Source organism: Oryctolagus cuniculus, chromosome 7 (assembly GCF_051225735.1).
Source record: "Oryctolagus cuniculus isolate XC-2025 breed Fujian yellow rabbit chromosome 7, ASM5122573v1, whole genome shotgun sequence".
NCBI classification, from domain to species: Eukaryota; Metazoa; Chordata; class Mammalia; order Lagomorpha; family Leporidae; genus Oryctolagus; species Oryctolagus cuniculus.
In genome coordinates this window covers 81,472,187-81,499,839 of record NC_142873.1, presented here as the reverse complement: position 1 = coordinate 81,499,839, position 27,653 = coordinate 81,472,187, and the positions used below count along the sequence as shown (strand labels likewise).

Here is a 27,653-nt window from a genome sequence, read left to right as displayed (position 1 = left end):
TATCATATTGTGATATAAATAGAGCTATAATAGGTTAAGAAGTTTGGCCACATTTATATGGGGACATACTTGCAAGAGATAACATTCACTGAGCAGTGCTTATGTTCTAGGTTAGCTCTTTCCATCAGCTCACTTAATCCTGGCCCTCACAATAACCTGAGATATGTCAGAGATGAGGAAATCATGAGATGTGAGATGGAGAGAGGAAGGGTCGAAGAGAGAGGGGCTCAAATTATCTTAAATCTTCTGTCATTAGTCCCACTTTTTCAAATAGATTCTGCAATTATTTGTATATGGTCATGCAAGTGTATTATTCAGATTTAGCCCCCACCCCTAGAGGTATTTTCACTTTACAAGGAACTCATCATACTCCAGTGCATTTGGACCAATTTATCAAGTGTGATTTCTGCACAATTGTTTCAAAAACATGTTTACGGATTATTAGAACTCATATCACTTACCATCTGTTAGTCACTCTACTACACAATGGTAAAAAAAGAATGCAGAATCACCCTTCCAAGGAGCTCAGATTCTTCTCTGTTAAGTCAGTAGTCTCCATCTCTTCATTTACTGTGCTGGAGTCTCAGAGCATGGTAAGTGTCGAACTTCAGCTAAGCACAAACCAGCTTAGAATTATAATATGTGGGGAAAGAGACACACAAATAGCAGCTTTGTTTCACACAGTCCATTTCCACAGTGCTGTAAGGGCGTGGGCCTCTATAGTCCAGCTGTGCCACCTAAAGGCTCTGTGAGCTAAAGCTAACCTCCCAAGCTTGTGTCTCCTCTCAGAGTACCTTCCATAGATACTATGAGGATTGTATCTATCTCATCGGTTGCAGTGAAGAGTAAAAGAGAGTAGGTATAGTGTTTACAACAGGGCCCTCTCTAAGCACTGTGTAAGTATTAGCTCTTGTTATTACCCATAGATTTACCATTCACAGGAACAACCACCAATTCCCAACTATTACAAAAGGACAGCACCTGCTCTGTAATTTTTATTGAATAGAACTTCCTTGAAATCTTATTGAGCTCCTATCTCTGTAGGCACCTTTTCTATCATGGTCCTTTTTTTAAAAAAAAAATTATTTCTCTCTCTCTTTTTTTATTTGAAAGCCTGGGAGACATCTTTCATCCTCTGGTTCACTCCCCAAACATGAGCAATAGCTAGGGCAGGGCAAGGCCAAAATCAGGAGCTTGGGGCTCAATCCAAGTCTCCCATGTGGGTGGCAGGAGCTCAGCTACTTTAGCCGTGATCTGCTGCCTCCCCGGGTCCGCAGTAGTGGGAAGCTGGAATCAGAAGCAGAGTCAAGACGTGAACCCAGGCTCTCCGATATGGGATGCAGTCATCCAAGCAGCGTCTTAACTGCTAGCCAAGCGCCTGCCCTGTCTCTTGTACTTCTTAATTTTGAGCCCAGTGAAAAATCATTCCTTTGCTGCCTCCTTATTGGTTGTTTCTCGGGGAGAAGGAGCGAGCTCCACTTTTCCACTTTTTTTTTTTTTTTTTTTTACATCCTAGATGGTCAGGATTATTTTTCATTACTTGTCATTGGTTAGTCCCTGGTAATTTTGTCTTTGTTATAGTAAGAGAATGTTTGTGTTCTCCCAAATCCATCTTTTGAAATCCTCTCCCCCAGGGTGGTGGTATTAGGAGGTGGGGCTGCGGGAGGCGATGGGGTCACGGGGGCAGAGCCCAGTGAACAACGGAGGCCTGAGGGAGTCCTGGCCCCTCCCACCACGTGAGGACGCAAGGAGAAGGTACCTCGCCCCAGAGCTGGATCTGCCTATCTTGATGATCTTGATCCTCCGGGCCTTGACAGCTGTGGGAAAAAATGTCTGTTGTTTGGGAGCCACCAGTTAACGGTGTTTTCGCATAGCAGGCTGATGTATGAAAATGATCTTCTTAAGGATTTTGTTTATCATTTTTCTGATTATCAAAGTCATATGTGTCCAATATAAAAATAATCAAAATATAGAACTGCATAATAGAAAGCAAGGAGCCCTGGTAATCCCACATCCAGAGATAACCACTATTCCCAGCTGCTTCCAGATTTCTTATAAGCCTATATTTAATAGCATGTATATGCTAACACATAAAAGTGGATCGTACCACTCATGTTGCGCTGTAGCTTGCCTTTCTCACTTAACTATTTTGGATCCTGCCATGCGGGTACACATGCCGCTAGCTTATTGTTTGCAAAAGGCGTCTTAAGGTCTCCTTCCACAGAAGTGGCATAACTTGCAGTTCTTTACTGGGGCTGTGTTAGGTATTTCTCCACTATTACATACTTCCATTATCAGAAACAAAAATATATGGGCCACATCTTTTTGTACATATTGATAAATATTTCAGAGATTGTTTTTGCACAAATAGGCCCACAATATAAATTCATAGCTGCGGAATTACCTGTTCAAGAGAGCACAGCATGTGGCGTGCCTTTTGTCCTCCCAAGGGATTTCTCTAGTGTACTCTAGGATTTACGAAGTGTCTGTTTTGCCATATTTGACTGTTTTCCGAGTGTTGCTTTCTTCTCCACTTATACCAATCTTTTTTTTTTTTAGATTTATTTTATTTATTTATTTGAAAGAGTTACACAGAGAGAAAAGAGGCAGAGAGAGAGAGAGGGAGAGAGGGAGTGAGAGAGGGAGAGAGAGAGAGAGGGAAAGAGAGAGGTCTTCCATCCAATGATTAACTCCCCAGATGGCCGCAATGGCCAGAGCAGTGCTGATCCAAAGCCAGGAGCCAGGAGCTTCCTCCAGGTCTCCCACGTGGGTGCAGGGGCCCAAGGACTTGGGCCATCTTCTACTGCTATCCCAGGTCACAGCAGAGAGCTGGATTGGAAGAGGAGCAGCCAGGACATGAACCAGTGCCCATATGGGATGCCTGCACTTCAGGCCAGGGCTTTAACCCACTGTGCCACAGCGCCAGCCCCTACCAATCTTTTTAGTATTGATTTATTTGTTTGAAAGGCAGATGAAGATAGATTGAGGAAAAGATCAAGATCTTCTATCCTCTGGTTCACTCCTCCAAAGCATACAACAGCTGGAACTGGGCCAAGCCAAGGCCAGAAGCCCAGAACTCCAGGTGGGTCATCAGCTGCCAACTTCCTGGGCACATTGGCAGGAAGCTGGATAGAGCAACAGTGACTCCCAACTGGTACTCTGATGTGGGATGCAGGCATCCCAAGTGGTGGCTTATTCTGCTGTGTCACATGTCTGGCCCCACTTACACCAATCTTGAATCCTTTTTCAAATGCAGGATCACAGTTGAAAACACAGGTAAGAACATACGTGGAGGAAGATACACCGGAGGTGTTTTGTTTTGTTTTGTTTTTTTCTTTTTTGCAAAATGCAAACATTCCAAATTAATTGTGAGACATTTTCAATCAAAATATCTGAATTGTGCCCCCCCCCCCCAATCAGCAAATCTGACTCTGGGATTAAATCACCAGGCACGCAGTCTCTCCTTGGCAGACTTCGGGGACTAGGAGAGCCTGCTGGCATGAGGGACAGGGATGGAAAGTGGTGAGAAAGCCGTGGTGAGGGCAGAGGGCTCACATCTGGTGGCCTCTGCTGCCTGGCCCGGGCAGTCCCGTGAATGCATCCTGCACCCCTCTGTGCAGGGTCTCCCGGCCCGTGGTGCTGCTCTTCCAGCACCAGGTGTTCCCCACCACGGGTTACCTCCCCCTGAAGACTTGCCCCAAGTCCCAGAAAACCATTCACTTCAATGCCTCACTCTGCTGGAACCCACGTGTTCCCGAGTTCCTGTAACACTGTGCGGCTTGCCTGTTAAGAACACTTAGGTGCCGCGTAAATACTGAATGAGCGTTTGCTGACATGGAGAGATCTCGGGACCAGGGAAATGAGACTTCCCGCCGTGCACAGAAAGCCAGGGATTCAGATAAAAGGAGATTGTTGACCCACGGGGCTGAGCCAGTTGTTTCGCCTGACTTTCTTGGCCCCTGCCTCCCCCCTACCCCGCCCCGACAAGAGAGACCGCCAGGGACGAACAGAAAGGGGGAAAAGCGGCGGGTTGGAAAACCCCTCTCAGCAAAGAACCACCTCCTCACCCGCCTGCTTCAGATGTAAGACATTTTCAGGGACAAGGAACGGGGAGAAAGAGGCAGACTCAGATGAAAACAAGAACTGTTTCTCCAGCACCGCTTTTTAATAGCAGAGGCAGAACTAACGACGCCGACAAACTGTTTATGCCCCCAACCCCGGCTACTTTCTCTTTAGAGCTGGAAGGCGCTTCGGAGACTTTTGACTTACTCCTCCCCGCCCCACCCCGGTCTTAAAAGCAGAGTTTAAGTCTGCAGAATAGACTTGGGTGAAGGCTCCTGAGCCGCAACAGCGCCTGCCTGGCACTGAGCCCTGCCCAGGTGGGCGTTTGATAGGTGAGTATTAGTGCGACGGCGACCTATGGCTGCCATGCTTCCCCGCCCCTTGCACCTGCTCCGCGTCCGGCGGTCTCTAGCTGCCAGCCCCTAACGTTCCCAATCTCGGGCCGCCTCCCTCATCAGACAGCCCCCCTCGGGTCAGCCCGGCTGCGGAAGCCGCACGACCCCCGGCGGGCGCGGCAGGGCCAAGGGGAAAGCGCTCGCAATCACATGGAGGCCCGGGCCCGCGCCATTGGCTGCGGCCGGGCCAGTCGCGGCGCTCGCCGGCTGCGGTTGGTCCCAGAGCTGCAGCGCTTGCACGGGCCCGGAGTCCATGTTACGCTTTGTCTAATTCCCCTCGTTACAGAGTCATGTGCTGCTGCTCCCGTCGCCGCCGCTGCCGCCGCCCGTGGTGCCCCGGCTCCTCTGCCGCGCTTCCAGGTGGCAGCCGCGGGCGGGCCAGCGAGAGCAGGGTCCAGGGCGCCGCGCGCCTTCGCCGCCCCGGCGCGTCCCGGTGCAGCCGCCGCCCGCCGCAGGTGATGCCGCCACCTCCCCCCTCAGCATAAGCCCCGGCTCGGCGGCCGAGCTGCCCGGGCTGCCCGCCCAGGTTGGTGCGCACCTCTCCGGGAAGGGGCCGGGGGCTGCGAGGGAGGGCGACGCGCGGGTGGAGCCACGCCGGAGCCGAAGCGCGTGGCCCGGCGCAGCGTCCCGCCCGGCTGAGCGCGGCGCCGCGGCCCGGGCGCAGGCTACGGCCGGAGCTCGCCTGGGGACCCGCGAGTGGGTTCGGGGGAACACGGCAGTGAGGGTGCCCGGGGCTCCGGTTTGCGATCGTCCCTGCAGGGGGAGGCTGTTCCGCTTTCCAGCATGCGTGCGGCGGGCGCCTGGGCCGCCGGCCGCGGGCCCGAGAGGGGCGAGTGCGGACTGCCTGGCTCCTGCTGCCCCTAGAGCGCGCCTCCTGTTCTCGCCTGCCTCCGCCCAACCGGAGGGGCGGGGAGAGCCCGTAGGGCCTCGCGGATTCCTCCCAGAGGGAGGGGGGTGTGTGGTGTCTGGCCTTGCTGGCCCGGTGCCCGAAAGGTGAGCCCTTAACTTCTCCAGAAACGCCTCCCCTCTGCCTTCATCCCGCTCTTGGTGGGCTGCGTGGGGAGGACGTGCCTCCCCGCCCCGCGCTGAGGGGAGGGAGCTGGGGGCCCCGCAGGTGCACCCAGCCCGCCGCAGGCCATCTCCGAGTTAGGTACCGGTATAATCCGCTTCTAGCTTGTTTGGAAGCGTGGGCTCTTGGGAGCGGGACTTCTGCTCGCATCCTGTCCAGGGGCTTGGGAAGCAAGGGAGGAGAACTAGGGGTGCTTGCCCAAAGGGTGTTACCTCTGGTTACTGGAGGGTTGATACAGGGGCCTACCCCTTTATTTGGGGAGGGGGAAGTCTCCCTTGCAGATAAATCAATGGGATTCTTTTCATCTCTTAAAAAGCCAGCCGCAGTGAAGAACTGGTTCAAGTCCGGGGGGCAGAGGTAGGTCCATGCTGGAGAGGCACAGGTTGGGTGCCGGGTTCCTGGGGTACCCACGCAGTTGAGGCTGTGTGGCTGAAAGTGGGGAGCCAACGGGGAGGTAGGGTTTCAGGAAAGAAAAAGCAAGTGAAGGCGAGAGGGAGGGAGCTCTCAGGAGGTAGGACGATGGAAGGTATGGACTACAGGGAGAGGGGATGCGTGGGGGTCCTAGGCTGCTGTGGGGTCCTGGGGGCGTGGCTTGAGCCTCAGACTCCTTCATGGCTCCTGTTGCTTCGCTGATTTCCTTCTCTGACTTTAGGAAAAGTATTTTTTGTTGGGCAAGAAATCTCTGAGGATGTATTTTGGAAGAGAGATGGGAGTTAAGAGTTGACTTCTGGAAACTTTTCCTTGGCAGCTTGCAAAATAAAATTCCATTCAGGCAACATTTCTTGAGCACCTATTATGTGTTGTGTGTTGGAAGAGTATAGAGGAGCAGGGAATTCCCGTCTGCAGGGATGGTGAGAGCTGTTTACTTATAAACAACCCAAGTGCCGGGAATGACAGTGATTCAGACCTGCTCGCCAACGCTGCTGGGACCTCTGCCTCTGACAGACCTGTCGGAAGAATCCTGTACCCTATCCAGTACATGAGGTCTTCAGACCGTTTATTTTTACAGTCTAGAAACATTGGCTCACAGCCTGCTGTTGGCCGGGTCACGGTTAGAGTTCATACTTCTGTCTCGACACTAAGTGACTAAAACCTTGTTAAAATCCAAGTGCGAGACAGGAAAGACCATGAGATGAGAATTAGGTGCTGGGTTGAAGGGCCCCGAAATGGGGAGTGGGAGGGTTTGGCCTCCGTCTAGTATTGAGGGGGCCCCCATAACACAATGAGGTAATCCAGAGATCCGGAAAAGAAGTTGCAAGGTCTTGAGTTGACACAGGTGAGGTGTGTGTGTGAGCGTTGGTCTCCTTTTGATTGAGGCTGTGTGTGTGTGTGTATACTCTGTTGATTACAACTTACAAATTGAAAGGTTGGAGAGGAAATTGTCCTCAGATGACCCACTTCCCCTTCGCCCAGTCCCTGCCATGCGTGTTGTGTGGTGTATGATGCAACAGTTGAAACCTTGAGCCATATGGATCTTTTTCTCCCTGCTGTTTTCCAGCGCTTGACAAATTCGGTCAAAACTCAGCCTTTCCCCCTTTGTGTATGTACTGTGTGAAGCCTTTTTTTTTTTTTTAATTAAATTTAAAAAAAGAAATAGAAAATTCTGACATATTTGTCATGTCCACATAGTTAAATTATCTAAGGAGCTACATTTAGGAAATTTGTCTTGATTTCATTCTCATTCCTGTAGGTAAACTGACATTGACTACAAAATATAAAAGGTCAAAATTTTGTCAACACCTTATACTCAAGGGGGCTTTGGAAAGTTCATGGAAAATATGTGCTGTGTTTTAATTACATTTTCAATGAATTTTTGAAGCCTTTTTGTATGTTTTTGAAATGGCAGTCTTTCACAGATTTTGCTTATTAGTGATGTTATCTGGTGTTTGACGCTCCAAGAAGCATGGGTTAGTATTTGCTGAGAACCAGTAGTGAGCAGAGACCTGGATGGGTGCTCTGGGGCCTCACTGAGGAGGCAGAGGGCTCCTGTGATCAGCACAGTGGGCGGGCGGATGAGACAGGTGCGCCTGAGCACACCACCAGGTGCAAGCAGCCACAGTTGTCCAAGAGTTGAGGGTTATCTGGGGCCAGGAGAAAGTGTTGTGCATATTGGGGGATGGGCGTAAATCTCCACTGACTTTTGACAAAGGTCAAGGATGTGGTTGCTGCAAAGGGAAGAGAAGCAACCTGTGAAGTATGTCATAGGGCCGACGTTAATCAATAAATGCTGGCATTGTGGCACCTGCCACCTGGGGAGGCAGCAGAAGATGGCGTGGGCCCCTGCCATCCATGTGGGAGACCCGGATGGAGTTTCACATTCCTGGCTTCCACCTGGCCCAGCCCTGGCTGTTGTGGTCATTTTTGGAGTGAACCAGCAGATGGAAGATCTCTCTCTCTCTGTCATTTTGCCTTTTAAATAAATGAATAGATAAATCTTTTAAAAATTATAAATAGGTTTGACTGAAGAAAATGTGACCCATGAAGGAACGTAGAGGAAACCTAGTTAGTGAAAAACTTGACCACAAGCATGTGGTGTTCACTGCTTGCTTCAAGTGGTTCTCAGCAGGGAGTTTTGGCAATGTCTGGAGATGTTTCTTCTTACCGTAATCAGGAGCTGGTGCCACAGGTATCTCGCAGCTAGAGGCCAGGGCTGCTTGCTTCCACACCCTGCAGTGCACACCCCAAGAAAGAATGATCCTGTCCAAAATGTCAGCAGTGCCGAGATTCTGAGACTCAGCCCCAGACAGGGAGCAGGAACGCCTCAGTTTCTTGACAGCTCAGAATAGGCCTTGAGGGGGGTGGGAGAATACTAGTGGAGTTAGGACGTCAGTTGGGAGCGCGTCTGCTGTGCTCAGACCTGCCTGAGGCGGTTAGATTCTGGGCGCATCTTAACCAGAGGAAGGGGCCGTTTCAGGGGAGGTCAGGACAGATGAGCTAGCGGGGCTGTGTGAGACTGCTTAAGTGGGGAATCCGTGAGTCAGATTTGGTGTTCTGATGGAACCTCTTTACTGCAGTAATTCTTCCCTCCTGAGGAACAGTGAACTCTACTCATGCTGCCCACCTTTGAACTGCTTGTGTTGTTATTATTTGAACAGAGGGCAACCTCCTTGAAACTTTGTTCCATTGTTTCTTTGCCTCAGGAGCTGCCTGTTCCATGGGCCAGCCGTTGGATGCGTAAAGACTGCATCATGTCACCCCTCTCCCCATTAGCTCTCCTAGAGGTCACAGTGCTTTCCACAGTCCTGCGCAGGATGTGGTATGGAGAGGTCTTCTTGGTTTCTCAGCGTTTCTCGTGCAGTCTGGAATTGAATCCGGTGACCAAGAAGTGATCTGGCCAACAATGACTGCAGGAGGACAGCTGTTTCCTGAGACCCAGGCAGAAATGGCTGCTTTTTGCAGCTGAAACTCACAAGTGCCTGTTTTTGAGCAGTGCTAGAACTGGCTCAGGTATATAGGTCATAGATAATCAAAATCTCCAGATGTTTGCTCTATGAGCTGCTGCCTTTTGTATTCACTGGGCAAACTTTGCGAATTTTTGTTGTTCCTTTTCAAGTTATCATGTTTATTTTGGTTCAGGCTTCTAGTCTTTTGGGGTTTTTGAATTTAGATTCTGCCTCCTAAGAGGCTGACTCTGCTGAAGACTTTGTAGTTATTTCGTTAGCCCGCAGTTTGGGGGCAGCGCTGGTCCAGTTGAGAGCCAGGGTGCTGAGTGATGGACGTGTATTCCAGGGCTGATTTGCACTTAGTTTGGGGGCTTCCAAGGAATCTGTGTTCATGGCCAAGCCGTGCTGCCTTTAGCTCTTGCAGTGTTTTCACCTGGGCTGCCATTCTGAAATTGTTTGAGCCTGTAGCAAGCTTCTGAAATCTGAGCTCCATCCTCTGGGATCTTCATAATTCTGTTTAGACATCTGGGAAAGAGTTTCTAATGTTTTATGCAAATCCGAAGCTCGCCAGATCAGAGAGTTGCTATTGGAATTTGTGAGAAGACAGACAAGGTAACTGGCAAACTCCACACTTGAACTTGGTTCCTGCTCAGGCTGTTTTGTTTTCTTTTTTTAAAAATATTTATTTTATTTGAGAAAGGTCTTCCATCTGCTGGTTTACTCCTAAATGATTGTAATGGCCAGAGCTGTGCCAATCTGAAAGCCAGGAGCCAGGAGCTTCTTCCTGGTCTTCCACATGGGTACAGGGGCCCAAGGACCTGGGCCATCTTCTACTGCTTTCCTAGGCCATAGCAGAGAGCTGGATTGGAGGTGGAGCAGCCAGGACATGAACCAGTGCCCATGTGGGATGCCGGCACTGCGGGCAGTGGCTTTACCCGCTGCGCCACAGCACCAGCTCCAAATTTTGTTTTCTTTCCTTTTGTCTTTTTGCTAGTGCACCCCAAATACTTAGTGAAGCTTTACTCTTAGGGAAGGAGAGAGAATTGAGGTTTAGAAACAAAGCTTTTCCCCAGAGGCAGGCTTTCCTTCTTAAGTTGGATTTCACTTGTCTTCACTGAGAATGAACTATGAAATGACCATTCCTAGTTGGTTTTTGAAGCAGGTATGTTAGAAACCCCAGGTGACTCAGTATCAGGTTCTGCAGATGTTCTGGATCTATCGGACAAACCAGATTTCAACAAACCGATAAATGTGTCGCAGCCTCTTTGTTATGAATGGCCATTGTGCCCTGTCCCTTGCTCATCGCTGTCCATATGGTGCAATCTCCTTGGTCTCATTGCTATCCTGGCTCAGATGGTAATCTGTCTTTACCTCTGAAGATGAAGGATAGCCTTGGGAGAAGAAGGGATGTGTTGTGAATACATGTAGAAATATTTGGGGAAAATATTTGAAAACTCTTAGATATTGCCGTTTTAAAAAGATTTATTTATTTAGTTGAGAGGCAGAGAGAGGGAGAGACAGAGATCTTCCATCTGCTGGTTCACTCAAATGGTCGCAATGGCTGGAGCTAGTCCAATCCAGGAGCCAGGAGCTTCTTCCAGGTCTCCCGTGTGGGTTCAGGGGCCCAAGGACTTGGGCCATCTCCTACTACTTTCTTAGGCCATCAGCAGGGAGCTGGAGCAGAAGTGGAGCGTCTGGGACTCTAACAGGTGCCCATCTGGGATGCCAGTGCCGCAGGCAGACTGCACCACAGCGCCAGCCCTGATATTATCCTTTTCTATTTCCAAAGACTGAGCCGAAGTTGAAGTCACTTTAGAATTCAGAATGCAAGTGTACCATTTTGAATAAAAAGATAGACTGTTGCAGCTGCGGAATGGCAATCCTTGACTTTTATTTATTTATTTATTTTTTTGACAGGCAGAGTGGACAATGAAAGAGAGAGACAGAGAGAAAGGTCTTCCTTTTGTCATTGGTTCACCCTCAAATGACCGCCGTGGCCGGCGCACTGCGGCTGGCGCATCGCGCTGATCCGAAGGCAGGAGCTAAGTGCTTCTCCTGGTCTCCCATGTGGGTGCAGTTTCCTAGCACTTGGGCCAACCTCCACTGCACTCCCGGGCCATAGCAGAGGGCTGGCCTGGAAGAGGGGCAACCGGGACAGAATCCGGCCGACTGGAACTAGAACCCTGTGTGCCGGCGCTGCAAGGCGGAGGATTAGCCTAGTGAGCCGCGGCGCCGGCCAATCCTTGACTTTTGTAGATGATAATATCCAGGCCCAGGGAGGTGACATGATTAGCTTACGCTTCCACATGCAGTGACAGAGGGCATTGGAGTCTGCCTTATAGACCACAAATGAAGGCTGAGAATAAAGATTTCTTCTCTGCTTGGAGGTATGTGAGCAGTGGGGTCCCTGGGGTCTTCATTACATATTTGAACCAGAAGAAGGAGCACCCCATGGAATTTCTAGATTTGTGGATGACAACAAGCTCTCCTGGATCATGCAATCTGGAACCAAAGGGGATTTGCACCAGGGAAACCACACTGCAGTGTAGTTGTCATCAGAACTTTTGCAGATGAGTTTCTCTGTGGGCAAACACGAGGTCAGGTTTAAGAGGAAATTGTGGAACTACCTTGGGATGGTGTTTTGTTGGCGAAACCTGGGGAAGGGCTCCAAAAATGTTTTCCTGATGTTGTTGCTGTTTGCTATAGCAGATCAACAGGTGCAGGGGATGCTATGCTTTGTCACAAAGATCTTGCATAAAAAAGCAAAACCAGGGGTCCGTGCTGTGGTGTAGCAGGTTAAACCTCTGCCTGCAGAGCCGGCATCCCATGTCGGCATCAGTTAAGTCCCAGCTGCTCCACTTCCAATCTGGCTCCCTGTTGATGGCCTGTGAGAGCAGTGGGAGACGGCCAACAGCCTGGGCCCCTGCACCCATGTGGGGGACCTGGAGGAGGCTCTTGGCTTCAGATTGGCCCAGCTCTGGCTATTGTGGACATTTGGTGAGTGTACCAACAGATGAAAACCTCTATTTCTCTCTCTGTCTCTCCCTCTCTCTGTAACTCTGCCTCTTGAATAGGTAAATGAATAAATCTTTTTTTTTTTAAAAAAGCAAAACCAGAAAACATAGTCTTAATTTGGGTTTCCACTGTGTTTTGTTTAAAGTCATAAGCTCCTGACTGTAAGAAGCACACTAGAACTGGAATGACCCTGTAGTGGTATCTGGAAAGTGTGGATAATTCTGCCTGAATGGAAGCTCCCTGAGGACAGGGTCTTGGGCCATGTGTTTATCTGATGTGAGTATTAGGGTTTTAGTGCCAGGAAAGAGTGCAGCGAGTAACGTTATGAAACCCCCTGAAAGTCTAGGATAGGGACGTAGGAAGCTTTGATTGCTCACTTTGTTAGTGGCCTCCTTTTTGTCTTCATGCTTCAGTGCACTGTCAATGTGGCAGCGGTAGAGATGTCTTGTTCTCCACCGGTTTTTCTAGTGCCTGGCTTATGACAAGCCACCCATTAGCATTTGTCAGTTAGAGGAATAATGTAAAGGTATACCTTGAAGTGGAAAGAGAGAGAGGAGGGAAGACAAAACGGCAAACTTTGCAGTTCCAGTTTGAGCACAGAATTGACTCAGTTTCAAGGATTTTTGTTGAACCTTGGGTTGTCCTTCCTACTCTGAGAGATGTAATGGTTTGGTTTTGGATGTCGTTTCTTGATCAGGCATTATGCCTGGCAATTTTATGAGAGTCTTTTGACATTTTACTGGCACATGGAATCAGCCACTCATCTGGAACCTGCCAGGACTCTGAGGTTTTCCAGGTATCTGGGCATCTGCTATTGGAGAAGGCTAAAAACACGGAATCTACATTATGAGCTGTTTTGTTTCCCCCCTAAAACCTTTATAAATTTCCTCCCATGGTGGCTGGTAATAGGAATGTTTCCAGACAGGGTGTCTTCCCCAGCGATACGTAAATCCCATTGACAAGCCTTAGCATCGGCAGGTTGCCAGTGCTGCAGTGAGGTCTGTGGTGTGCGAGACACCCTTCCCTCCGAGCTGCTGGCTGCCAGGAGGCCGCCTTTCCACCTCTCACTATGGAGACGGGACAGAACCCATCTGACGGGTGGGACGTGCTGTCAGTCAGAGTTCCCGTCACTGATTGCGCCAGCCCAATCCTAACAAATGCTGCGAAATTAAAATTCTTGGGAAGACGGCTCCCATGCTGCTTCCAAATGCACCTCCTTGAATTTGCTTTTAAATCCAGCTTATTCCCAGATAATAGCTATTTTTTAAAAATGCAGCTATCAAGGAGTTGTTGCATAATTAATAGACTAACTAAAGTTCTTAATAGTATTTATTAGGCATTTACTGATTATCTGAAGCTATGCTCTGGCATTTACGTATGTCCTCAGTTAAGCTCAAAACAGTCCTCTGTGAAGAAAGACAGACTTAGTGGCCTTATAGATGAGGTAATGAGGCTGGAGAGATTGTGTAACTTGCAAAAACGTTGTACAGAAGTGGTGGAGGTGGAATTTCAAACCAGGTTGTTTTAAAGCCCATTCTCTCACTTACCTTGGTCTTGTTTCTTATTTTTCAACTTAGATTTCCCTGTATTCATTTTATAATGCCTATTAATTAGTTCTTTAAGTGGAAAGGAGAATCAGATTTTGAGGCATAAAGGGACCTCAGAACTCATCTGGTTTGTGCTTCTCATTTGCAGGGTAGAACCCAACACTTCAGGTTTCCAGGCCAGCGTTCTTGGCATTCATGGTGATTTTGGAAAATATTAACCTGTTGGTAAAACCATTTGGGTGAACATTTATCCCAGAATTCAAGGGGTAATTTTAAGTCACTTAATTGCTTTGGTGTTTTGCTTGATCCCTATTCTCTTTCATCAGCAATATTGATGGTAGCTAGCCACTTGCAGGAGTATGCATTCAACACCCTCTTCCTAATTAGATCTGACCCTATAATAGTTACTGCCCATAAATACAGTATGTACAGATATGGCTGTTGTTTGCTAAGGTGTTATGTCTCAGCTGAAAAAGTGCTGTAACACATACATGAAGAACAATTAGTCATCCATATATTCAAAATAAAAAAAGAAATATCCATATATCTGTATCATACTCAAGAGTCTGTTTTATTCATTTACTATACTCTAGCGTAATCATTCCAGTGGAGTGAGTGAATTCATTCTGTTCATGTTTCTACTTTAACGGTTTTATTTTTCATGTTGATGTTTAGCCAATAGGGTCATAAAGTCAAACTGGAAAGTGGGCTACAGTGTTACACATATTGCACAGATACACCCCCTTCCTACACACCAGAGAGAGAGAGAGAGAAATGCACCTCATCTTTAACATAGTTCTTTTAAAATGGTATCTATTATAAAACATTTTTCTCTTTTAGTTAATCCTAAATTCTCTTCCTTTTAAAAAATTATTTTTACCTGGAAAATTCTATACTGAACAGCAACTGTAATTTCTGTACTCATCAGAGAGAAAGAAAGAATTGGATACAAGCTGTGGCCTGGGGCCTCTGCTGAGTACCGGGCTGCCTGCCCTGCCCTGCCCTGCCCTGCCCTGCCCTGCCCTGCCCTGCCCTGCCCTGCCCTCCACCCCCACTGCCACCCCGGGATGATTTCTGGCAGCTGGTGAGCATCTTCAAGGCAGGGCAATCAGGAGGGAGTCGGGTGGGCCTGAGCCGAAATAGAAAGCGCAGGTCCTGTCTTCCGGAGAAGTCCGGTCCGTCCCGATTGCCGCCACGTGGGAATGTGGGCCGCTGTTGCCAGATCTTCTGATTTGTCCCTGTAAGCCAGGAATCTGGATTATGATGTAAAATCTGATTTTAAAAGGTTAGCTAACTCAACATTTTAAATAAGAACTTCCTGTAGAGCAAACAAAATAGCTTTGTGGGCTGGAAAACAAACAGCCTGTGACTTAGGCCCTCAGAGATGACAGGTCCTTTGGTGGGCAGATAAATGGGAGCATAGGATTGGAATCAAAGCAAAATACACCGTAAAAATCAACTTACATGACAAGTCAAAATGTATCCTGTTGTGCCTCCTCTCAGCACATGTGCAGAGAAGGACAAAACAACCCCTGAGCCCCGTCCTTGTATGGTTAACAATTTCTGACCTTTCTGCTTGGGCTGTTACATCTGGAGTGGAGTCATTTGAAAGGGTTGTCCTGCCCCAGGAGTCACAGGTTCAGAGAAACGGGCATGAAGGGCCAGTGGTAGAGAGTGAGGCATAAAGCACCTAGGGTTGAGTGAAGAGCCCAGCTACCCCAGAAAGGAAGGGAGACTGGCTCGTGATAACAGTGTTTGAGGGTAGATGTGAGGGGGTCCTTTCACGTAGGAAAGGGACGGTTGTGTCCCCAGGAGTATTGAGACATCGGAGACCAAGAAGGAGGGGCAGAGGACCAGTATGTTGCTGAATGTCTTCACATTAGCTTATGTTGTGGCTTCTGCAAAGTGGGAGTGGTTATGAGATGGAAGAAAAGGGGTCCTGTTGGGAAGGACATGGAGTGAGGAAAAGAGGAGGTGCCCATGGAACAGCTGAGAGCAACGAGTAGACCTGGAATGCTAGAAAATGTTGAAATGCATAGTTCCCGGTGCTAGAGAGAAAACCCACATCCCCCTGGCCAGTGAACCACCACATGGTCTGAGGGCTGTGCACGGCCATCTGAGGAAGTGATGGTCAGGGGCACCAGCTTGTCTTGCTCCTGCAAGGATGCACTTGGGCCGGCCCCCAGGCCCTTTGTGTGGACAAGGCTGGCAGGGCTGCATCCGCCCTGTTGGGCACACTGCTTGATGACCAGTGTCTGCTGGGTTTCAGCCCCTGTCCCCCACTGGGTGCCCCTGTGCAGACCTGTCTTGTGACTCTCCTGGAGCTCTTTAGTTTTATCAGCTCTTCTAGGGGGAAATCCTAGTGTCACTAAAGTATAATCTGTTGTACACATGCCTCTTTGAAAGAGAATACAGTGGTAATATTTTTAGCAGATCTGGTACTAGCCGAGTCTAGAATCCTAGCCCGAGAGGGGATTTTTTAAAAACATTTTTCTGTTACTCATTTCCAGTGCATTGTTCCTGGAATTTCAGCATTTTTTGGGTGGGGGCAACCTTTGGGTACCTCAGCAGGTTTCATTCCAGTCCTCTGCACTGTCATCTCTGGGTGATGTGATCCAAGTCTTTCTCTACTGGCATAACTTCGCATTTTTAACACTTAGACTGCTTTTAGAATAAATGCTTTAAAACATGCCCTCTGCATTAGCTGATTTAATGCAATAAGTAGCTCCCTCCCACCCCCTAGTGTGGAAATCCATTTGCAGTATTGAAAGAACGGGTGCAGATTTCCTTGCACTGTTATGGGGAAGAAGAAAAATTCCTCGGATTCCACTGCTTGGCCTTCGAGGGACTGCAGTCCACAAATGGAGATCCTGGAAGATCCTATCAGGAAGTGGAACTTGCAAGTCTTTCTGCTGGTTTTGAGCAGTGTGGATGAGCATGTTGTACAGGAAGTCTTCTTTAGCCCTCTTATAAAGTATGCTTTCTCAAAAGCCCAGTCCTGGTGACTGAGCTGGAAATAATAATAATAGGAAATTCTGTGTGCCAAGCACTGTTTGGAGTAGTTTGCATAGATTAGCTCATATACTACAACAGCTCCACTTTGTAGCAAAGGAAGCCAAGGACAGGCTCTCCAGTCTGGCTGCCCCGCCTTCACCATGACCTTGAACCACTGTTCAAGGTCAGATAGCTATTGCATGGCAGGGCTGTGATTTGAACCCAAGCAGCCATGGCTTCAGCAGCCGTGCTTTTAAGCCCTGCATTCTTGCCCCTTGGACTGGCTCACGATGACAATGATAACCGTTTTGCCTCGGAAATTTCTTCTGCTTTACATATCACTTGAATCCTAAAGTCCATATTAGGGTTTGATTGAAAAACGAAAGACAAGGCTGGTACGCGTGGCGCTGGCACCCCGGGTTCTAGTCCCGGTTGGGGTGTGGATTCTGTCCTGGTCGCTCCTCTTCCAGTCCAGCTCTCTGCTGTGGCCCAGGAGGGCAGTGGAGGATGGCCCAAGTACTTGGGCCCTGCACCCCATGGGAGACCAGGAGAAGCACCTGGCTCCTGCCTTCGGATCAGCACAGTGTGCCGGCCGCGGCGGCCATTGGAGGGTGAACCAACGGAAAAGGAAGACCTTTCTCTCTGTCTCTCTCTCTCACTGTCCACTCTGCCTGTCAAAAAAATAAAAGAAAAACAAAAGACAATTATACTTCTTTCTCAAACCAAATCAACAGATGAACTTGAGATAGTTTCCTCCAGGAATGGAACACTGACTGAAGGATCTTCCGGGGAGACCGTGATCAAATGTTGGACCATTCATTCTAAGGGCTGTTGTGGGAGCCTTGTTGCTGTGACAAGCCTCATCCTTGGCACCAGAGTTGTTTTCAAGAGCACAAAACTGGTCTTGTTTTACTAGTTGGATCTGGTGAGACTCCAACAGCGTTTCTTAAATTTGAGGAGCTTAGAGGACTTGAATTCTGGTCCTGACACCTTCTGCACACCTGTGGGAGCTTGCATTTCTCAAGACTTGGGTTCCATATCCTGCAAATGGAGGAGGAGGTAATATGGCAATGCAATTGGCTTGGTGAGGATAAGAAGCCATTGCAGGGCTGGGGGTCTTTAGCATAGCAGTTAACTCACTGCTTGGGATTCGCACATTCTAGATTAGAGTGCTTGGGTTCATCTCACGCTTTGCTTCTACTTCTAGCTCACTACTAATTCACACTCTGGTATATGGTTCAAGTAGTTGAACTCATATGGAAGACTTTAATTGACTGCTCCAGGCTCCTGACTTCTGCCTGGCCCAGCTCTGACTTTTTCTGGCATTTAGGGGAGCCAACAGGCAGATGGGAAATCCCCCACCTCCTCCACCCCCGTCTCTCTGCCTTTCAAGTGAACGAAAATAAATGTCTAAAATTTTTTTTAACTGCTTGTAATACTGGCATTGCATACTGGAGTGCCTATTTGTGTCCCAGCTGCTCCACTTCTGATTGAGCTCCCTGCTAATGTTTCTGGAAAAGCAGCAGATGATGGCCCAAGTCCTTGGGCCCCTGCTACACCTGTGGTAGACCCAGATGGAGCTCATGGCTCCTGGCTTTAGCCTGGCCTGGTCCTGGCTGTTGGAGTCATTTGAGGGGAGTGAACCAGACTATGAAAGATCTGTCTCTCTCTTCCTCTTTCTTTGTCACTGTGCCTTTAAAATAAATGAATCTTAAAAAACAATTTTAAAGAAACATATACAGAAGACTTGAATAAATTTACTTGATGAGCTCTGAAGACAAACAATGCATTTACAAAGAAGCAGCTATTATATTATGAGGGTATTTTATTAAGAACAATAGCCACATGTGTTTAGCAGTGAGCAGAGTGCTTTCCTTTGTGAGTCTTGGAAGGTGTTTTTTAAGGGTGGGTGGTGAGGTAGGCGGCTGGGGAAGACTTGTGTTGATCTGAACTGCTTTCCTTTCCTGCACTCTGCTTACCTGTAGTAGTGTGTGGGCGGTCGTGTGGGTGTGGGCTCAGTTGCTGGCCCAAATTCCTTTCCCTTGGCTTTTCCCCCTCCTACTTTGGGCTCGCTTCCAATTTGCCTACAAAGTGCTGTTTGTTGTGAGGGTGAAGCAGGCGATTCTGCGAGTCTCCGGGCAGAGCCTCTGTGGCTGCAGGCAGTTACTGTAGTTCAAAGCAAGCGAGAAGCCAGGCCGGAGTAGGAGGGACACGCACAGGGCTTGTTCCTTAGGATTTTGCTCACAAAGAGTTTTGAAGGGAAGAAAGGAAAGGGAGAGATGACTCCTCAATAGAAATATTATGAAATGCCCCTCAAAACAGAACCAGAGTGGGTAAAGAGAAAGGGCTTTCAGAAGTCACTGCTGCTAACTTTTCAGAGCAAATGCTTCTCTTTTTGGAGGATAGACAAGTGTCTTTGGAGCATTTTCTCAGTCTTCAATGCACTTTTGTAGGATGGGAAGCAAAAATGAATAGTAGCAATAGCAGCAGCTCTCATTAGTTAGTGTGTTTTAGGTGACCCACGATGGGCCACTTTTCGGGTTTTATCTTTTTTTTATAGATTTATTTTTATTTGTTTCAAAGACAGAGTTATAGAGAGAGGTAGAGGCAGAGAGAGAGGTCTTCCATCCGCTGGTTCACTCCCCAAGTGGCCGCAACAGCTGGAGCTGAGCTGAATCGATCAGTAGCCAGGAGTTTCTTCCAGGTCTCCCACGTGGGTGCAGGGACCCAAGCACTTGAGTCATCCTCTGCTGCTTTCCCATGTGTATCAGCAGGGAGGTGGATCAGAAGTGGAGCAGCCGGGACTCCAGCTGGTGCCCATATGGGATGACGGCACTGTGGGCCAGGGCTTTAACCAGCTGTACCACAGTGCCAGCCCCGAGGTTTTATATCCTTAATCAGTTATGAAGGTCGATGTCATTGGTGATCCACTTCAATGACTACAAAATTGAAACTCTGTGTGTTTTTATAACCTGTCTGGAGTGGTAGCCTAGTAATTAACTGAAAGAACTAGGCTTTGAACCTAGGGCTTTCTCTCATCCACAAAATGAAAAATGTGTAAGATATGTCCTTGCATTTGAGAGGAGAGTGATGTGTAAACAGCTGAGTATAATTCAGCATGATGTGCAATATATGCTAAAATTTGTGGGTGAGCTCAAGTCTTTCGACATTTGCTCAGAGGAAGGAGAGTCTGCTTTTCAGAGGAAAGATCAGGCAAGTTTTCACAAGGAAATAGCTTGAACAGGGCCTTGAAGGATGGGGAAGACGGTACAGAGAATTGGAGGGAGAGCTGAGGGAACGCTGGTGTGGAGGTGCACACGGATGTCAGGTGTTGGGGACACAGCAAGGGGCACAGGAATGGAGGCCAGAGGAGTCGTTTGGGGACAGCTTCCAGAGGGCCTGGAGTGACTTGCTGAGGAGTTTGGACTTTGACAAAGACTGTTCCCCTGAAGATTCTTGAGAGAGGAAATAATTTGCTTTCATCTCTGACTCCAGTGGCCCTGGTGACCTGCACCTTGTGGTCACCTGGAGAATTCTTACCCGTGGGTTTCAAGAGCACACTCCAGTCGTTCTTGTGCTGCAGAGTGGAGGCGAGGCCTAGGAAATGGTGCAGGCCAAGGTCAACCATTGTGCAGAGGAGTGAGCTGCTGCTTGGCATGCCCACATCCCACACTGGAGTGCCATTTTGCATCTGGGCTACTCCTCTTCTGATCCAGCTTCCTAGGAGGAATGTGTGCCCCAGGAGGCACTAGGTGATGGCTCAAGTACCTGGGTCCCTACCACCCATGGGGAGACCTGAACTGAGTTCCAGGCTCCCAGCTTTGGACCGATCCATCCATGGATGTTGTGGGCATTTGGGGAGCAAATGAGCAGATTAAAAATTGATCTACCTATCTCAGTCTTTAACTCTGTCTCTCGATTGCTCTGCTGCCATTCAAGTAGATGAAAACAATTTTTAAAAATATTTATTTATTTGAAAGGCAGAGTTACAGAGAGGGAGGGAAGGGGAGAGAGATCTTCCATTGCTGGTTCACTCACTCCCCAAATGGCTTCAACAGCCAAGGCTATGCCAGACGGAAGCCAGGAATGTGGCGCTCCATCCAGCACTCCCATGTGGGAGCAGGAGCCCAATGACTTGGGTCATCTTCCACTGCTTTCCCAGGCACGTTAATAGGGAGCTGGATTGGAAGTGGAGGAGCTGGAACGTGAACCACAGGCCCATGTGGGATGCAGATGGTGCCTTAACCTGCTGTGCCATAACACTAGCTCCACAAACACTTTTTTGAAAATTTATTTATTTGAAGGTCCAGCACTGTGGCACAGAAGGTTAAGCTTCTTGCTGAAGTGCTGGCATCCCACATGGGTGCTGGCTCAAGTCCTGGATGCTCCATTTTTTCTTCTTTTCTTTTTTTTTAAAGATTTTATTTATTTGAGAGAGTTATAGACAGTGAGAGGGAGAGACAGACAGAAAGGTCTTCCATCTGCTGATTCACTCCTCAAATGGCCACAATGGTTAGAGTTGTGCCGATTTGAAGCCAGGAGCCACGGGCTTCTTTCAGGTCTCCCACACGGGTGCAGGGGCCTAAGGATTTGGGCCATGTTCTACTGCTTTCCCAGGCCACAGCAGAGAGCTGGATCAGAAGAGGAGCAGCCGGACTAGAACTGGCGCCCATATGGGATGCTGGCGTCCCAGGTGGAGGATTAACCTACTGCGCCACAGCGCCAGCCCCTTCTCCAATTTTGATACAGCTCCTTGCTAGTGCACTGAGAAAGCAGTGGAAGATGGCCCAAGTCCTTGGACCCCTGAATCCTTGTGGAAGACCAGGGAGGAGCTCCTGGCTATTGGCTTTGTCCTGGCCCAACCCTGGCCATTGCTGCCATTTGGGGAGTGAACCAGCAGATGGATGATATCTCTCTCTCTCTCTCTCTCTCTCTCTCTCTCTCTCTCTCTCTCTCCAATTCAAATAAATAAATAAATCTTTAGGAAAAAAATATTTATTTGAAAGGCAGATCAACACACACAGAAAGAGAGAGGGTGAGAGAAAATGATCTTCTATCCACTGGTTTACTCCTCAAATTGCCCACAACAGCCTAGGTAAAGCCAGGCTGAAGCCATGAGCCAGGAACTCCATCTGGCTCTCCCATGTAGGTGTCAGGGGCCCAAGTACTTGGGACATTATCCACTGCTTTTTTCAGTGCCTCAGCAAGAGGCTAGATCAGAAGCAGAGCAGCCAGGGCTAATATTCTAACCTTAAGGATGATCCAATCTATCTTGGAGCCTATAGTTTGCATTTTTCCCTCCAAATTTATCTATTTGTATTTATTTGAAAGACAGAGTGACACATCTTCCATCTGCTGATTCACTCCCACAACAACTAAAGCTGGGCTAGGCTGAAGCCAGGATCTTCACCCAGGTCTCTCTTATGGATGGCAGAACCCAACAAAGTACTTGAGCCATAACCTGTTCCCCCCTGGGTGCATAAGCAGGAAGCTGGATTGGAAGTGGAACAGCCAGAATTTGAACCAGGCATTCTGATGTGGGATACTGGCATCCCGATTGGCAGCTAACTGCTGTGCCAGTGCCCCTCAAATTTTCTATAAATGTTAAACAGTAATTTCAGAACTTTGTCTGACATTTTTCACATACCTTTTCCTGCTCATAGTGAGAATGTGATGTGTCTCTGATCTTTATGGCACTGTGCTAAATTTCTTCCTTTTGTTTAGAAGGAAATGGAATGCATAGGGTTTCCCTGTCAGCCATCTTCACTGACAGTGTCTCAGAGCGTGAGCTCTGGAGTCTGTTTCAGCCTTGATCCTGTTCTGTCTCTCACTGGCCATGGGACCTTGGGAAAGTCACTTATATTTCTACAAAGATACATTAGTATCTCCCTTCAGCAGACCAGCTTTTGTTCAAAGGCAAAAGAATGAATTCCTTAGCAGGACATTTCAGGCCCTGTGTACTGTGTTCCTAGACTACTGCCAGGGTTAGTTGTGAGGACAGTTTATGTGAAATGCTTAGAACAGTTCCTGGCACACAGTTAAGCCTCAAGTGTCGGCTGCTGCCATCGCTGTTGTTACTGTCATTGCTTCTGCAGATACTCAAAGATTTTCTTTCCCATTTACTGGGATCTTTGCTTTTTTTTTTTTTTTTAAGATTTATTTTATTTATTTGAAAGGCAGAGTTACAGAGAGAGGGGAAGAGACAGAGAGATCTTGTATCCGCTGGTTCACTCTCCAAATGGCCGCAACAGCTGGGGCTAAGCCACACTGAAACCAGGAGCCAGGAGCTTCTGGGTCTCCCATGCAGGTACAGGGGCCCAAGCACTTGGGCCATCTTCCACTGCCTTCCTAGGCACTTTAGTCGGAAGCTGGATCAGAAGTGGAGCAGCCAGGACTTGAATCGGTGCTCACATGGGATGCTGGCATTGCAGGTGGCGGTTTTACCCTCTCCACCACAATGCCAGCCCAGAGAACTTTACTTTTGAAAATGAGTGTACATATTGCAGTTGGGAGTGGTAAGAAAGATTATTAGGAAGCTTTAAGTATGCAGTGTCCCCTTTCCTTTCAGGGTCCTCCTACCCCCAGAAAAATGCTTTCCTCCCACAAACCATCCTGCAAGGCTAAACCTAGAGCTCACATCTGGGAAGGAACCTTTCCTTGCGGATTGTCCACAGAGCTAACGGCTTTTTCTTCAGTCTTTTAGGAGTCGCAGGAAATGATGCCCATTTGCACATTTCCTGGAACCCAGCCTGAATACAGGTTTTCAAACATTGCACAGCTCTTTACCTCCTAGTTCTTGAGTTGTGAGGTAACTGCAATTTTTTTTTCTCTTTTAAAATTCTTTTGGAAGATTTATTTATTTATTTGAAAGTGAGAGTTAGAGAAAGACAGATCTTCCATCCATCCGCTGGTTCATTCTCCAGATGGCCACAACGCCCAGGGCTGGGCCAGCCTGAAGCCAGGAGTCAGGAGCTTTTTTGGTGTTTTTCACATGGGTGCAAGGACCCAAGCACTTGGGCCATCCTCTGCTGCTTTCCCAGGCACATTAGCAGGGAGCTGGATCGGAAGTGGAGCAGCTGGGACTCGAACTGGCACCTGTGTGGGATGCTGGTATCACAGGCAGCGGCTTTATCCAGTATGCTACAATGCCAGCCCCCAACTACAGATTTTTAAAGTGAAATTTTTACTGGGAAGACAAACAGTTATATCAAGGGAAAAGCCGTTTCTCAACATTAGAGAAATTAGAAATGATAATTTATGCTTAAAACAATGTTAGTCCACGTTGTAGCTGTAGCCTCTCCCCCTTCTCCACTGTTCTCTGCTGCCGTGGGCTCGCACACCCTTCTCATGACCTTCTGCCTGTGCGGCATGTTTGTAGTGGGGCCAGATTACACATTCACCACTGACTTTCTCATCTGACCTCTAAATTCAACTTCTGAACTCCTTTTCTTTGGGTTTTGCTAATTAAGTTGTCTTCTCGCAAGGAATACTATTTCCCAGGGAATTTTGATGGCATGTGAAATAATAGGATCGGACTTTGTGAGTTTAGACCTGAGGCCCTACAGCTTTAAACACACCCGGCTTGCTCTTGCTCACTTGGTTCGGCCTTGGCCTTTTGGGTTCAGAGGCTGTTACTGTTCATTCCACATCCTCAGTCCCTCCCTGCAAATTAAAAGGAGCACAAAATGGAAACAGAACTTCTTGTTTTTCCTCACTTCTCTGTTAATTTAACCAAATCCGTTGGCTCACCCTCATTTGCCCTCTTGATGCCTCCAAAATTAATGTTATGTGCAAATTTGATTATAACAGACTGAATGATTATAACAGTGTGAATAATTTGAATGCAGATTGACTACCATTTCTTGCGGCATTTGCTTCATCATGTATCCTGTGTTTCTCTTTGTAGCCTGCTTGACTCCAGTGTGGTTCTTGTAGCCACCTGAGTTTCAGTTGATTTAGCGATCCTGACTTCGCAGGACACTGTATCAACTGCTTTACCAGGATCAAAGTGTTCTGGGTTCAATGCCTTTGCATCTGTTGCTAATTCAACTAACTGCACTGTGGCCAAGCAAACCTGGAACCTTCAAACTCAAGGATTCTGGTGAAGGTGAGGAAACAGCCCTGCTTTCTGACTGTTCCACGCTACAAATACAGTCCCCCTTTTAATATTCATTTATTCCGCGATGCCTACCAGGCTGTCCTACCCGCCAGCAGCTTTCAGCCTGGTGCCCCTACAACCACTGCTTATGTTCTTGCTGTAAGAAAGAAAATCTGAGCCTTTCACCTACTCCTTTTTGTCTCCATATCCATTATACTGTACCCATGGGCTTTCCTGCTGGAGAAAGCAAACCCCATCCAGTTGTGCCCTGTTGGTAATAAAATGTGTTGGTTGAAATAAGCTCTATGGTCAGCCAGGCTGCCTGAATTCTGGTGTAGCGGTGTGAGTTTGAGTGAGTGCCTTATCTCTATGTCTCTTTCATGACACATATGGAGATAATGATAATTCCTGCCTCTTAGGGTTAGTCACCAGAATTTTTGAGCTAATTAATACATATCAAGTAGTTAACATTTATCAATATAGGAGTAGTTAAGAAATTGATAACGGGCTGGTGTTTTGACACAATGAGTTAAGACGCTGCTTGTTTCTTTGGCATCCCATATCAGAGTGCAGGTTCGAGTCCCAGTTGCTCCATTTCCAATCTGGCTTCCTGCTGATGTGTCTGGGATGGAAGCAGACGATGTTTCAAGTGCTTGGGCTCCTGCCACCCATGTGGGAGACCTGGATGGGATTTGGGCTCCCTGACTTTGGCCTATCCCTGAACCAGCTATTACTTGGGGAGGGAACCAAGGGATGGAAGATCTCTACTCCTCCCTCCTCTTGTCACTCTACCTTTCAAATCAATAATTTTTTAAAAAATTGATGATTAAACTTTCAAAAGTTCATCTTAAGGTTTCTAGATTTTCCATGCACTTTGTTTCTCTTTCATGCTATTTGGCTTGGCCATTTTACCACATGCGGGGGAAAAAGATGAAAATTGAAGTATTCAAGTTTTCAACCTAGAATTATTCACACAGTTTCTCTTCTTCTGGACATCAGCATAACGGATGCTTGAGAGTTGATGGAGTCAAGGGAGTGACGTGTGACTTATTCCCTCTCAACTCCTATATGTTGCTACTTCCAGATGCGTGTTCTTTCAGATGCTGGCATATTTTTGAAAGCATTTTTTTTCCTTTTCTTACTCATGAACATTATATTTATTTAACTTGTTAGGGCCGATCCTTTCAGAGTATCCACAGAAAATTGAAACAGTCTTTAAAATAAGAAAGGGGAGATACCCACCACAGAAAATGAACAGACAAAACAATCCTTGCAAAGAAAGCTGGCTTGTAGGACAGTGTTTACACAATGCATGTCATGATCAACAGACAGTGAGTAGCCCAAGGTTGCTCATTGCTGGCCATCTGTGCAGGAACATCTAGAACACTCTTTACCTGTACACTGTATTTGCATTTAGTCAAACCTCTGCGACATCATACCCTTCCTTCATATCACATTCACTAAATCACAGTGCATCACAAAACTGGCCCACGTTTCATAGATATTTGCATGCTAACTAAAGAATGAGAGGGGAAACTTGGTAAAAAAATACATTAAGGTTTTGTGTATCACATTTTTATTTATTATTTTATAAAACAATAACTGCAGCCCAAGTGCATATTTAACCTAATTTATAGCTATTTACATGGCTATGGCTTAAACTCGGTTGGCCTGTTGTAAAACTCCATGTTTCTATATTACACTTTACCTAAATTTGGCAAGGTGATGTGGTTGAGAGAAAGCATTTCAAGTTATGATTTAAAAGAGTTTTCTGAGCAAGAGTTACATAGCACTGAATAATAAATGAATTAAGAGGTAGAACAGACCAGGGTGAGTTGCAGCTGTATCACCTGCTGCTTTCAGAGTGGCGCTTAGCGTCTGTGAGCCCCGTTTCTTCTGGAAAGCAATGCTAATGACTTCTCCCGACAAAGGCAGTTCTGAGAATTCAGTAAGGCAGAGCACGTGAGGCATTGTCCTGTGTGAGTGTTGGTGATTTGTGCACCGTGATTGGGTTAAGGGGTGTATGTTTGGAAGCTGAGGAGAGCTGAGGAGACCTTGGCACTGAGCTAGGGAGATACCTGCTCAGGCTGCCTGACCCTGGTCCTGTGGCCCTTGCGGCTGAGTCTTCCAAGTCATGCTCTGGGGTGCTTTAAGTAGTGCTTTCCTTCTCAGCTTGCTCAAAAACAGGAAACACTGTGCCCAAAAGGGAGCCTACACCAGCTTGCACGCAGGTTTTTTTTTTTTTTTTTTTTTTTTTTTTTTTTAAAAAAAAGCATGATACAGCCGGCGCCACGGCTCACTAGGCTAATCCTCTGCTTTGCGGCGCCGGCACACCGGGTTCTAGTCCTGGTTGGGGCGCCGGATTCTGTCCCGGTTGCCCCTCTTCCAGGCCAGCTCTCTGCTGTGGCCAGGGAAGGCAGTGGAGGATGGCCTAAGTGCTTGGGCCCTGCACCCCATGGGAGACCAGGATAAGTACCTGGCTCCTGCCATTGGATCAGCGCGGTGCGCTGGCCACAGCGCGCCGACTGCGGTGGCCATTGGAGGGTGAACCAACGGCAAAGGAAGACCTTTCTCTCTGTCTCTCTCTATCTCACTGTCCACTCTGCCTGTCAAAAAAAAAAAAAAAAAGGCATGATACAGCCGCTTGCTACACTTGGCCATGGGAAATGACACTTACTCTGGCTCCTTGAAGATGACTAATTACACTCTGTGAGTAATGCCAATCAAGCCAGCCAGTTGGCTCTGCAAAAGGCTTCCTTGAAAGCCATGGCCCAGGTTTTGCAGAGGCCAGGGGGGAGCCTGAGTACCGGAGACCTCCTTCCCGGGAAATCCTGTTACCTGTCCTATGCTGGAGGTGAAGATTGACACAAGGACACTGAACCGTGAAGGCAGCTAAGACAGAGGCCATCCTGTGGGTAGCCAGAAATACTGTCATTTTTCATTTTCTTTTTTGCAAAAATCATCTGTATTAGACACCAAGAATCCTGATCGGCACACAGAGAAATCTGTGCAAGCATTTTGAACTACCAAAGTAAGAAGTTTTACTTTTTTACTTAAAGAAAGACAAGTAGCCTTTTTTCTTTTTTCTGT

The 27,653-nt window shown here is 47.7% G+C and overlaps 1 protein-coding gene across 13 annotated transcripts in view; it reads left to right on the top strand.

Annotated features, from left to right (window-relative positions):
* Window positions 1-3,841: 3,841 nt before the first annotated feature.
* Window positions 3,842-27,653, top strand: part of LRRC8D (leucine rich repeat containing 8 VRAC subunit D) — a 134,018-nt gene continuing 110,206 nt past the window's right edge. Inside the window, exons 1-2 of one of the 13 annotated variants that reach the window (XM_089300392.1) lie at window positions 5,432-5,450; window positions 5,843-5,883. The gene's annotated coding sequence lies outside the window, so the exon portion shown is untranslated. The other 12 variants (XM_089300389.1, XM_089300391.1, XM_051856259.3 and 9 more) reach the window with 12 other exon arrangements.